This window comes from Rutilus rutilus (assembly GCF_951802725.1).
Source record: "Rutilus rutilus genome assembly, chromosome: 18".
Taxonomy (NCBI): domain Eukaryota; kingdom Metazoa; phylum Chordata; class Actinopteri; order Cypriniformes; family Leuciscidae; genus Rutilus; species Rutilus rutilus.
In genome coordinates, this window is record NC_140231.1 from 7,105,662 (window position 1) to 7,119,886 (window position 14,225).

Below are 14,225 nucleotides of genomic sequence, written 5' to 3' on the forward strand. Positions count from 1 at the left end.
CAAATACAATTTCAAATAAACAGTCAAATAAAATGATATAGTTTTACATTTAAATAGCTTATCAATATTTTTTAAGATAATTACTACTGTAGATAAAATACATGCTGTATATTAGAAGTCGACCGATAGTGGATTTTACCGATACCGATATTTAGTTAATCGTACATGCCGATAACCGATTATCCAACTAATATTTTATTAAATGGATTCTGGGATTAAAAACAAACATAACACTCCAAGTAGGTCCGTGTACTTTTTGATCTTTTAATTTCCTGTTTGGAATGGAATAACGAGCACTGACAAATGCACTTTAATAAAATAATGTCTGAAACCACCACTCACTGTTAACTACGCATAATATTTCAAGCAGAAATATGTTGCTGGTCACGTAATTCGTGCTGTTGCGACTTGCAAGCAACCCCATTAATGTGAGCCACAGTATATGACAGATTATTTTAGCATGATATAGCTATTTCCCATTGATAAATACAGTGCAAATAGTTCTGTCTCTTTGGATAAAAGGGACATTATTAAAAATAAATAATATCAATAATAGGATGAACTGTACCATGATAACATCTCCGTATACACTAAAAACTCCTGGGTTATTTCTTCAACCCATTTTCTGAGTTATTTGTGTTGGGTTAAAATTATGGGTTATTTTTTCATAGAGTAACCATTTTCTGGGTAATAGGGCTAATATGTTGACCCAACTCCTGGGTTGTTTGTGTTTCTGGGTTATTTTTCAAAGAGTAACCCATGTTCTGGGTTATAGGGTTGGCTTTCTCTCTCTCTCTCGGCCCGCCCGGAATTTTCTCACAACAGTCGTTTGAAATAACCGTCTCTTCGCGCTCGATCCGTTTTTGGCTGTGCTTCTTCGGTGCAACTTCATCTATATTCAAGGTAAGAAAGTATTTTCAGTCTTGTTGTAATGTAAACTTTTCTGTGTCCATGTCCCCGTTGCTAGTTTAGCACCATTTGCTAAAAAAATTACCATGGCTTAGTTGCTACGTTGAGACTAGCGTTAGCCGTGGTAATTCTGTGTTTGGCTTGTAGCCGCGGCTATCGCGACAACATCTAGGACAGCTCAAGGTATCGCACACCGGACGCGCACTTTCTCAGTTTTTTATGGCCAGCAATATTGTTATGTTTAAGGACATTATAAAATTAAGATAATGTCTGTTAGTGGTCGACCGATATATCGCCACGGCCGATATTTGGCATTTTTTAAATATCGGCATCGCCCGATAAGTTTTTCTGATTGGCCGATGTGTTGGAAGCGGGACTTTTATTTTGACGGCGCTCTGGACTTTTATTTTGATAGGCGGCGCTGAGAACACCAGCGCCAGAAGAGAACGGCAAGGGCAGCTCCTCAGATCACACAGAGCTCACTCACATTCTCCATCTTCATTAATTTACGATCTCTGTCAGTCATATCTAATACTTTGTTAGACAGAACTGGTAAACAAAGAAAGTAAATGGTATGCAAAGTAAGTAAAGTAAAACATTTGCTTTTATATTATTTGTAACAGAAAAGGCAAACAATCAGGCTAAAATACTTTCTCAATTGCCATCAACATTAAGCAAATGCGCATCTACGTCATTTAAACAAATCTCTGAATATCTAATAAACATTTAATTTCACAAACCTTGCAAATTTAATCGAATCCAGCTGTGATATCTTGTGAAGTGTGCATTACTGTCTGCAAGTGACGGTCGGTCCGTGCGAAGTGAGTGAATGCGAACAGAAGATCAGCTTCACAGGAGACGCGATCGAAAAACTTTAAATCCTTCATTTTAAAATATGCTGATATTTAACCAGTTGCCAACTGTGTCATATTCATATCTGTGATATATCCAGTTGCCAACTGTGTCATATTCATATCGTTTTCACTGTGCTGTATGTAAAATTAAAGTTACCTTGTCTTTATTTGAAAAAATATGATTACCAGCACGAAATTACCAGATTACTGAGTGCCCTGTTACAGTGTTTACTTTCTTTTTATTCATAATTTCTAAACAATTACTTTGTGAAAAATACTGTAATAGGATTGCAGATTCAAGAAGTTGCCATCTAAAGTTTAAAAACATGTTTATTTTAAAGATTTGTTTTCTAATTTATTTATAATTTATTAAATATTGATTAAAATAAATATATATAAAAATATCGGCTTTATATCGGCCATCGGCCACCCTGCTCTCTAAGATATCGGCATCGGCATCGGCCATCAAAAAAACAATATCGGTCGACCACTAATGTCTGTACTGTTCTGATTGTACTGTACTGAATGAATTGAGAATCTCACCTATAAATCCGATAACATCAGCAATTTTCATTCAATCAGCTCATTTCTGTGAATGAATGTAAAACTAAATGTATATTGCAGCACATGGTAAGATCAGTATATACATCAACGACGATTTGAGACAAATATAATGTCAATTTAATATAAAACTATGTAAATGGCACGGCAGGATTTTGAACACGGTCCTGAGCCGTTGCTGGGCGCCGCGGACAGATGCCGGATGGTGCCGCGGGGCGCCGGTGTGTGTACACTCATAGAGAATAATGTGTTTGAATTTTAAAGACATGGCGCTGCGCGGCCATAAACTGAGAGAGTGTGCGTCCGGTGTGCGATACCTCGAGTTGTCCTAGACTGCGCTTCTCGTCCGGTGTGCGACCCCCTTTAGCCGCGGCTACAGTACAGAGCGACGAGGCAACACAATAGTTTACCAGCTGCGCCGTGCTTATCATATTATACAGTGCTCTACTGGCTGAAATAGTGAGAGTTAAAGAAGCGGGTCAAGTCTTCAAATTGTTGCTAACTTCTATATTGCTATGTTTTTGTCCAGGTCATTTTGAATGGACAGCTTTGTCGCTGATAAGCTAACTGAGTGGCAGCTGTCTGAGCTGAGGTGAGCATTTTACTCTTACTGCCCTTATATCATCTCTCTATACCTAAACATTTTTTCTTTAATAAGGCTTAAATGTGTCAGTGCAAGATTTTGTGAAAGTCACAACTTCTTCGACAGTGGGGTATGCATATCTATATAACTCTAAAAGATACTTGTGCCTTGTCTTTAAGCTGTTATGCATAAGAATGGGCCAGATATTCACCTTTGCATTAATGTCATTACACTTGTTAATGAAAGAAAAGATGGACAGTATAGACTGTCATTCAAACAAAATGGATAATGCTGCAAAATAACCACATTAGTTGGCATTTTGGGCCACGTAAAAAAAAAAAAAAGCCACAGCATTCCCTTAAAAGTGATTATTTGTTAGCTTGATAATGAAAGAGTGTCTGGTGAGTGGTTCACAATTGTCTCGACTTATTAACAACACTCATGTTGTCTTGGTTTCTGTCTTTCAGATGAAGACATAGATGAGGAGGCATTTCTTCTCTTTGATGAGGACACTAGCAAAAATCTTGTCCCCAAAGTTTTTTTTTTTTGAGGCTCTTCAGAGAATTGTTGTTTATTTTTCTATTTTTTATTTCTAATATTGTTATTACAGTGTGACCTAAAATAAATAGGAAAATAAACATGTCCAAGTGTGTGTTTTTTTTTCATATAGATTTTAATTTAATGCAATAAAAATGTAAAAGTGCTTGAAGTGTGTAATATAATGTAAAACAAAGTTTTATTTTCTGAAATAAGGCATACTGGGATAGCAACCCAAGTTAGGTTATTTTTGACCCAACTCCTGGGTTAAAAAAGGATAAACTAATTTTTGGGTTATTTCTACCCAGAGGTTTAAAAAACCCAACATTTGGGTCAGGTATTTAACCCAGAATTTGGGTCAAAAAGAATAACCCAATTTTCTGGGTTGAAATAACCCATAAATTAGTTGGTCCCTTTTTAACCCAGGAGTTTTTAGTGTGTAGATGACCTACCCATAACTGTTAAATTAGAGTTAGCAAAGGGGATAACACAGTTTGTAAAGTATAAAATCATTAGGTCTAAAGTTCCCATAAAACATGAAAACCCAACAACCCAATGGGAATATATCCTTGTTGTGTAAAACATCTGTTCATAATCTGTGATTATACAATTCCAATACGAATAGCACCAGGAGGCATCTGGAATAACTCTGCAATGATCAATCTGCATTTTTAAGCCAGCTAATTTTACAGTAGGCTCATATTCAGAATGTCCTTTTCGTATAACGCCAACGACCGCACAAATGGGCTTCTTTTGTGAAATATAGCAGACCACCTTTTTTAAATAACAGTTCAAAAAGGTGACACAGACAGACAGATAGATAGATAGATAGATAGATAGATAGATAGATAGATAGATAGATAGATAGATAGATAGATAGATAGATAGATTTGCCGAGTCAAAACAGAGTTTGTGGTTGTTGAATCATATTTTTTCTAGTACATCTTAAATATAGAGCTCATGACAAATAAAAGTTCCAGATGAACAAATTTAAATGCAAAAAAGAGTGGAATAACAATATCTTAAAAGAAACTAGAGAGTGGCAAACTGAAGTAGGGTTCAAGTTTTAATTAGTTGTAAAGCTTGAAGTGTAAATCTTGTTCTCATACACAGATATGGCATATTTCTGAATGAAATTCATGCATTTATTTGTCATTTAAACTGATGCAAACAGGGAAAGAGAGAAGACCTGTCGCCCCCTCTAGTGGACAGCATTAAGTATTACGGCCCTCATTGCTTAGATAACACAAGTCAATAGGTTTTTTGGGAAAGTAAGTCTGACCAGTTACTAGTTAGAAAAGATATAAGCGAGTCAGACCAGTCTGAAGGTCTGAGCTGAGTTTGGTGAAGCATTAAAGTTCTAGGTGGAGTCAATTTCTCATAATAATAATAAATAATAAATATAGCTGCAAGCAGCAATTATCGGGGCCAAGCAGAATAAGACGACAAGACATGGCTGAAAGTTTCAGACCAACTGCAACAATGAGCAATTAAAGACATTTAAAGAGGATTTTAGGCGAAATGGCTGAAAAATCATATAAACAGTAATAAAAAATACGATTTAATTGATTATCACTTTTGACCAATAGGTGGCGCAGTTACAAAACTGATGCGATGTGTCAGAGTGAAGTGACAATGACATACAAAGTTTGGTGTCAATATGTCAAGGCATTGCAGAGATAAATAATAATAATAATAATAATAATTCATTACATTTATATAGCGCTTTTCTCAGCACTCAAAGCGCTTTACATAGAAGGGGCAATCTCCTCAGCCACCACCAATGTGCAGCATCCACTTGGATGATGCGACGGCAGCCATATTGCGCCAGAACGCTCACCACACACCAGCTTACTGGTGGAGAGGAGACAGAGTGATGAAGCCAATCAGTATATGAGGATGATTAGGAGGCCATGATGGACAGAGGCCAAGGGGCAAATTTGGCCAGGATGCCGGGGTTACACCCCTACTCTTTTTCGAAGGACATCCTGGGATTTTTAATGACCACAGAGAGTAGTATTTATAAGCCTGAATAGTCCTTTTGGTATCAAAAGTTATTAGCCTTTTTGGAAATCTCTTTATAACTTCTGACCACTAGGTGGCGCTGGTTCGTTTCATACCAAGTTTCGTAACAATCCGTTCATGCGTTCTTAAAATACAGCATTTTAGCACAAAATTCAAAATGCCCGACAGCCAAAATGGCCGATATGGTAAAATTGGATATTCATCGACTCGGCATGTTGCCCTGAATCTAACAAAAAAAATCTAATTTTATGATTTTTGGACAAACTGTTTAGAAGTTATAAGCAAAAATAGCCATTTTTCATATCTCCGGACCAGTAGGTGGTGCTGCGCCGAAACGCAGCATGTAGCCTCAAGTAATGCTTGTGATGACATGTACCAAGTTTGGTCTGAATCCGATAAAACGTTGCGGAGATACAGCCTTATGTCTGTTTTCGCAAGCGCTACGTAAAATTTGTTAGTGGGTTTATCGAAAACGGTTTGACGAATCAACTTGAATTCCATAACTTTTTGTCGGCATGGTCTGGTGATGATCTGGTTACATTTTCGTGAAAATCGGAGCAACGGCCTATGAGGAGTTTGAAAAAGTAGGTTTTTCAGAAAATTAAAAATGACGGAAAAATTTCCATGACGGAAATGAGCCAAGGAATCAGAGGAAAAAAATATTTTGTTGATAGGCCTTACGGTTCAAAAGTTATTAGCATAAACATGAGTGCAACTTTGGACAGTTGGTGGTGCTAGAGGGATTGGTTTTAAGACACCAAATTTGCTATGCTGACAGATTGGACTGTCCTCTATCAGTATGTCAAATTTCATAACTTTCCCGCAAGCGGTTCTATGGGCTGCCATAGACTCCAAGAGCGGAAGAATAATAATAATAATACTGAACGGGAACAGATACAATAGGTGCCTCCGCACCTTTGGTGCTTGGCCCCTAATAATGTTTAAATAAATGCTTGTTTTCTTAAGCCAACATCATAAAGAAAACTCAGAGAAACTTCGACCAATTCAGTATGTAATAAAATTGTATTCGTTTTATAATAAAACTAATAACATTTTAAAGGTATCCCGTGCTCTTCAACCGACATGATTTTAATTAATCCCAAACCCTGCTAATTTTGTCAGTATAATGTATGTTCACTTCTAGCTTCTCTCTTTTCTGTCTCTTTCTTTTCATGTGAACTGAGTAGGCTACACATGCTTACATTCATAAATATAGTCTTTATTTCTATTCAATTTTCAAAACCATTTATACGTCACACACGCCTACCTGCCTTTTGATGTAAATAAAAGTAGAGAGTGGTAAATGTTACGGATATATTATCATGGTACCGTTCAGCCTATTCTTGATTTTTGTATCCACTTCCCTTTTATCCAAAGAGAGGAACTATTTGCACTGTATTTATCAATGGGAAATAGCCTACATCATGCTAAAATAATCTGTCATATACTGTGGCTCGTTTGCAAGTCGCAGCAGCACGAATTACGTGACCAGCAACATATTTCTGCTTCAAATATTGTGCGTGGTGGTTTCACACATTATTTTATTAAAGTGCATTTGTCAGTGCCGCACTCGTACTGACTCTTACCCCGGATTTCCACCAACTGTGGAACGGCTGCGGATCGGCTCCGCTGCCTGTCGGCTCCGTGCTCCGCCGTCCTTCAATACTCACCAGGGGCCGGTTGCACCAGCTGTGCGTAAGTTACAATTTAGGCTAGTTTTGACGTAAATGGACACTAAGTTACGACTTACGCACTTCTAAATATTTTTGCGTTGCACCATTAAACTTAGTTGAAGCGTAACACTACGTATAAACTAAATATTTACGGCAGCCTCCGATCAGGAGTAACGGTTGGAATAAAGACAGACAGACTGAACTGCATCAATAAGCTCTTCTTTTACCTGACAGACTTAAGTTCTTTAGACATATATGATAATGCTGACATTTATACTCGCTTAAATTTTAAGAGAGAACATTATGTGAAAAGATTACCTTGTTAGTGGCTCTTTAACACAAACAGCGCGCCGCTGTGCGCATCGGTCCATGTTGTGCATGTCAAATATCAGTCATAATCAATAAACGTAATTTCTTATGTTTTTTGTATCAGTATTTATTTATTGATCCTTATAAATACAGTTTCTGAATGTTATATGCATATAAAAACACTTATGCTATTCATGATCAAGTATCGTATTTAATGGAAACTTATTTTTACCGTTAGTAACGTGAGGCAAAAGAATGAAGGATAAACTGAAATTGACGGCATTTCAACACAACTTATTGTGTTGAACGGCTGGTGGAACCCTACGAACCCTACGAACGGCTGGTGCAACCCTACCCAGATCCGGGTTTGTTGCGGAACGGCTGACAGCTGAAGGCTGACAGCCATGACTGACAGCTGAAGTCACGAGGACCCACGAGATCTCGCAAATTCACGAATGGTCGCGCGATATAACAGGATGCCCTGTGCTGAATTGCTGCGGAGCACAAACAAAAAATGAAAAATCAATTTAAACTAAACTAAAAAACGAACAAACGAGCTGGTTTTCATTTCTCGTTATTCCATTCCAAACAGCAAATGAAATGATCAAAAAGTACAAGGACCCTCAGGAATTCTGGCAGTGAATGCCAGTGAGTGAATGCAGTGTCGAGAAGTGAATAGGCTTGTTTGAGATGCGCCTTGCCTCGCCTGAAATGTATGCGAGAGTAGGCGGCTGCAGTGAGAGGAGGAGTGAAAAAAGAGCAGGCAAGCCGGACAGTTCTCTCTTCACGCAGTGGATCTGACACCTGTGAGATCAAAGATGGATATCGTGGGATTCACGAGATTCACGCTCGTGCATAGTGTTGCCAATAAACTGGATGGAATTTAAGTTCTGTTGCTTCTATATGAAAATAAATAAAATGAACAAGACACCCAAAGTACTTGTTATTTAATTCCATTCCAAATACATGTTTATCAATATTTTTTTCTTTAATACAGACATGTGTTTTTTTTTTTTTTTTTTTTTTTTTTATAAAAAAATAAATTGCATAACCCAAAGAGATCGCACTGTCAGATAGTTCGGGAATATTCACACATAACATAGGCTATAGACATAAAACATGATATTAGAGTTTTAAAATCAAACATTTTAAAAGACAACAATACATCGCAGTTGTTTAAACCAATGAGCATTAAGCTGTGTCGTCAGTAAGTCGTTTCCCATCATGCTTTTGATCAGCGCAGTCGGTGGAGAGCAACTGCGCCCGACTGCAGAATCCGGCACGTGCGCCTTGCGCTCGCGAGAGATTTTTGACGTACGTCAGCATGACATCAGAGCAAGGCGGACCGCACTCGGACACATTTCTAACCGGCATGCATCTCGCGGTGATCACCGGTGATCGATTCTGCGCAGATTTTGCTCATCTCAAACAAGCCTAATGCTGCATCGAGCGACATCAGAGGTAGGAAAACATTACATTATTTCGTCATTAGATGGCGGCAAAGACTGTCTTTATGAGACAGTCTGTCAGTAGTGAACACAAGACGCAAATGACTAGCGTGTCAGGGCACGGGGAAACCCCTTAACTGTTAAAGGTTCAAGATATTGCAGCAGACATTCAAACGGATTTTTATTAAGAATATATGACTGAGCTGAGGGAAAATGCTATATCTACTGTAAATGCAGGTACTCTCGCTCACTCAATCTCTCACAATACTTTAACGTTATAAGCTTCAATGAACAATATCAATGAGAATGTATGTTTTACGTTGCTAAGATGGTTGCTAGGGGTGTTGTGCAGTGATACATTGAACCATTGAAGCGATCATTGGCATGGTTTATCGTGAAAAAATAAATAAACACTAATCAGAACAAAAGACTGGAACTAACCATTTTATATAGATAAATATACTGCAGATAATATCTTTATTGGTAAATTATGTTGTTTAGCATTTATAATTGCAGGATGTTTTTTCGTAGCTATATTTTCGTCTTTATAATTTCTCTAGTTTTAATAAAAAAAAAAAAAAATTGCTTTAAACAAAAAAAAGTTGTATTAAATTTTCACCATTTTCAAAACTCTTAGCTAAAAAATCCAAACTGATCACACTTGTAACCCAGCTAGTCATTCTTTCAAAACCTGATCCCATGCTTTCATTACGCACATTTTCAGTCCACATAATCATTGTTTCAAAACACAAGATGATTATAATATGTAATGAGAACATTTGGTTTAATCACCAAAACACAATTAACAGTATGACCTTCTTTCAATTTAGTACTTTTAAAAGAATAGTTCACCCAAACACATAGTTTATGGCCCTGTATGAGTTTCTTTCTTCTGCTGAATACAAAATAAAATATTTTGAAGAGTATCGGTAACCAAACAGTTGATGGACCCCATTGACCTCCATAGTATGGGGGTAAAAATTATGGAGGTCAATGGGGTCCATCAACTGTTTGGTTACCGTCCGATACTATTCAAAATATCTTATTTTGTGTTCAGCAGGAGAAAAAAAACACTACAGGATTGGAACAACTTGAGGGTGAGTAAATGATGACAGGATTTTCATGTTTGGGTGAACTATCCCTTTAACAGCTGTTAATTTAATAGCAAACAGTGCAATATTCATATTTCAAATCACCCTCTTTGCTGAAATAAGTAACACAGGCTACAAGTGCCACTTTAGAAAATACATTACCTAAATTCCATAACATAAAATCCATAATGTTTATCTATCATGTGTGTTATCAAAAGATGTGATGAAGTTATGAAACTGCCGTGAAGTTTTGTGCTAGGACAGTTTGCTGCCAATTCAGTAAATGTTCTCACTGTGCCATAAAACTGAATCTATATTGTAGTTGACCTTTCTACGGGTGAGTTACAGTAATGTCTCTACCATGGTAATCTGTTAACGGTATCACATGGCATACTGTAATGTAAAATGCTGTGTTTGGTCTCCCTTTTTCTGATGCATCTCTGATCTGATGTTACACATTCATTGACTGTCCCTGTCCTGTCCTGTCCCTAGTCTATCCTGCTCTGTTCACAAATAGCTAATCTCTCTGTCACACACACACACACACACACACACACACACACACACACACACACACACACACACACACACACAAAATGTAAGAAAATAAATATTATAATACATTTTTACTCCCTTGCATTTCTGTTTATAGTGTAAATATACCTAATTTGATCACATAGGAATCAAGTCAATATTTTGAGAAACAAAAACATTTTCCACCGTTGCATTTGTTTATTGTGTAGAAAATATTGAATGCATACAAGTCAAGTCACCTCTATTTCTAAAGCAAGATTGTTTCTAAGCAGCTTCACAATATAACAATTTCAAATGAAAAGTGGCTCTAACAAGCCAATAGTGTCATTATTCAGCTCAAGTCAGATCAGCGTTGACTTGAAGTGTAAAGTTAACTAGAATGCATTTCTGGAGGAACTGCGAAGTGTGCTTGCTCGGGTGCGGTTCACTAACGTGAGCAGGAAGTGGATAAGGGTGCGTTGAAGTTTGCTTGATCTGAGAATTTCAACAATAGTACTTTTTTCAAGATTGTGCAAAAAGGTGAAAAGTTATGTGCATTAAGAGACATGTCTGCAATGTAGACTAGTGCCAATGGCCTTGTTTATGTGGCTTGGTTTTTGGTTTTGAAAAATTTGGTTATGAATATAGAGTGGGAGTGTTTTGGGTGATGAAATAGTATTGAAAAGATGTTGACAGTCTTCATTTACTGTATCCAATAAGCCAATACAAAACTCACCCAGCTGTTCTGTGGTTGAGTGTTCCCTTTGATTAGGAACAAATTTACTATCTCAAATTAAGGTCTACTGTAATTAGCGCAATGCTTTGATTGCTGCTGTCAAGATGGTTGTCATCACCTACACAGAAACGCAGATTTTTATAGCCTACCGTCAGTCCTCATATTGTAATTAAATGAAAAACGCTATCAGTTTCACTATTAGCTTACTCTAGCGATGCAATCGCAACAACATGGATAACGCTGTTTGGCCTTGCCTAACTTTATATGACATATGCGCCATATGCTAGAGTTACACATCCCGCTGCCATTTCAGGGCTTGAATTTCGGTGCGGGAATGTGGGGATTGCGCATAATTTAAACCATTCCTGCAAGGTTAGCTTTTATAGTGCGAGAAATTCCCGCACAAATATATTCGCTTCATCTCAGAGCAAATGATAAAAAAATAAATTCACAGATGCGAGAAAAAAGATGTCAAACTGTCTTTTATTTTCGAATTTAATTCCTCAATCAGCGCTGGACCGGCATTTTCTGTCTTCCGCTGAGCCCTGGCCGTAGACAGATCATATGTGTCACGCTGTCAATGCAGTGGTCTGCGTTGCGCTGATCTTATTCACACTATCGAGTGTAGGTGCAGCATTCTAACATTGAGTCATAATGAGCTGTTTGTGAAGAAATTATCCGCTTCCAAATTATGTCATTTTAATCACGAAATTGAAACATTAAAAACCATTTTGCTCTTTATGGTGTGCGAGTGATAGAGCGCGGCAGCAACAGACCAACTGATCAGCTTGCAGCGTAACAACATTGAATGTTCGGCCGAACAGCTGATCATAGCTGTACAGGGCGCCTTATTATTTTTCATCTCCATAAATATATCAAGTAGTAAAGCTAATGCAAGGGCTAGAAATCAATTAATCTTTTGCTGATACTTCCTTGTCATCATAGAGAGCGCAGTTCATGGTTGCATAGCAACGACAGACGCCACGGGAGAGCGAGCGCTTGTGGAAAGGAGAGAGTGGCGTGCTCACGCTTTCCACTTGTTTTTACCATAGACTGTAAAAAATTGGTTTTTACACATCTAGAGCGACGTTGTTGATTGTTTGAGCATGTGACTGCGCGTTTCTCCTTGTTTTCTATTGTTATGTGCAGCATATTTCCAGCGCGCACAAACAGCCACAGACAATGAATTCTTCGGTTAGCGAAGAAGAGCATGATGTATTTTGTATAAAGTTTTTTTTTTTTTGTATAAAGTTTTGAGAACTGGAAATGCACAATTCATGCATACAAATCTGTATTAATAAATGAAGATGATTAAATTAGACCGATGCAAAAAACGAAATTCAGGCCCCTGCATTTATTAAGACAAACCTAGTAAAAACGAATGCAGTCTATACACTGACTTGGCAGCTCTGTGAAATGTAATACAACATTGCCACCTACTGTCTAAATGCATTAACATTAAAAGTGTGAGGTGAAACTCTTTTGCATAGACATAGGTAAATGGGTTTGTCAATTAGCCAAAAAAAAAAAAAAAAAACACATCTTGTGCTTCCTCACATTGGAGTCCCGAGTTCATGTACAAAGTTTGGTTTCGATACGTGACAGAGTTCCTGAGATATGGACGACTTCCTGTTTGGCGACTACGCCGCCGATTTCGTTTGGCTGTGACAGGCAAACGCTTCCGAAAATCAAAAAACCTTCTAGTAACTTTTGTGAGGCTTGGTGAGGCAAAGGGCCTAGGTGCAGGATCTGGCCAAAATGTCTCTCCTGGGAATAATAATAATAATAATAAGAAGAAAACTTAAGAAGAACAATAAGTGTGCTGCTTTCAGAAAGCACACTTAATAATAATAAGAAGAAGAAGAAGAAAAAGAAGAAGAAAACTTAAGAAGAACAATAAGTGTGCTGCTTTCAGCAAGCACACTTAATAACTGTAAAGTTCATTAATTGTGCATGCATACTGTATACAGTGCATTTGTGCACATGTTTGTGTGAGTGCTATGACAAACTCCACTGCACACTGAACAAGCAAAAGTGTTTTAAATGTTTCACATCCGTCTGTAGTTTGACGTGTAAATGGCTAATCATTAGATTGTTTGTGTGTTGAGTTGCATGTTGTGTGCATGTTTTGTGTAGTTTAGAGAAAGGAGACCGTTTCAGAAACTGTGTGTAAACTATTTTTACAAAATCTGTAGTAATGAGTTTTGAAAAAAATGTAACACTTGCTTGTGGAAACTGTGCCAAAGCAATTAAAAAAAAAACTGTAGGCTAATTGCATTAATTGGGACTTTCTGGTCAGGCGATGCTGATTGTTATGCTTTTTCTGTTTTTTATTTAGCATTCACAATTGCAGATTGTTATGTGCTATAAGATATTTATAGATGGATAGATAGATATAATGGAAGTATGTTTGTCTCTTCCTGAGCTGTGTGTGTTTGTGTGTATGTATGTATATATGTATGTATGTATGTATGTATATCTCTTCCTGAGCCGTGTGTGTTTGTGTGTATGTCTCTTCCTGAGCCGTGTGTGTATGTATGTGGGTCAATGACGTGGCGTGTCAATTCTGGTGTCCAATATTAAAAATGGATGACAGCATGAATACCAATAAAAGAAAAAGACACAAAACACACAAAGGACACAAGGAAGGGTAACTTAAAGGGAACATACAAATGAACCCCGGCAGCTAATTACAGCACAAAATAATGCATCATCACTTTAAAACAATTATTTTAGAGCTTGGGCTGTACTACTCCAATAAGTGACCGTTTGTATTCTAGCCCCATTAATCCTTGCAGTGCTGCGTTCTAAACAAGCAATATAATGAAAATATAGCAGCCAGAATCTTCTAAGATCTATGTCAGGAGTGAACCATTGCTGTATAATTGTTTTTTTAGCAGCAGTGAAACCAGACATTAACAATCTTCTCTGAACTAACGTAAAGTTGTATGAAGAATCATCATTCAACAACATAAGACAAGGGTCG

The 14,225-nt window shown here is 37.4% G+C and overlaps 1 long non-coding RNA gene across 1 annotated transcript; it reads left to right on the top strand.

Moving 5' to 3' along the window:
• Positions 1-1,356: 1,356 nt before the first annotated feature.
• LOC311277422 lies at positions 1,357-3,469 on the top strand. Its single transcript, XR_014625254.1, has 3 exons — positions 1,357-1,490; positions 2,854-2,916; positions 3,375-3,469. It is a non-coding gene; the product is annotated as an uncharacterized lncRNA (long non-coding RNA).
• Positions 3,470-14,225: the final 10,756 nt, after the last annotated feature.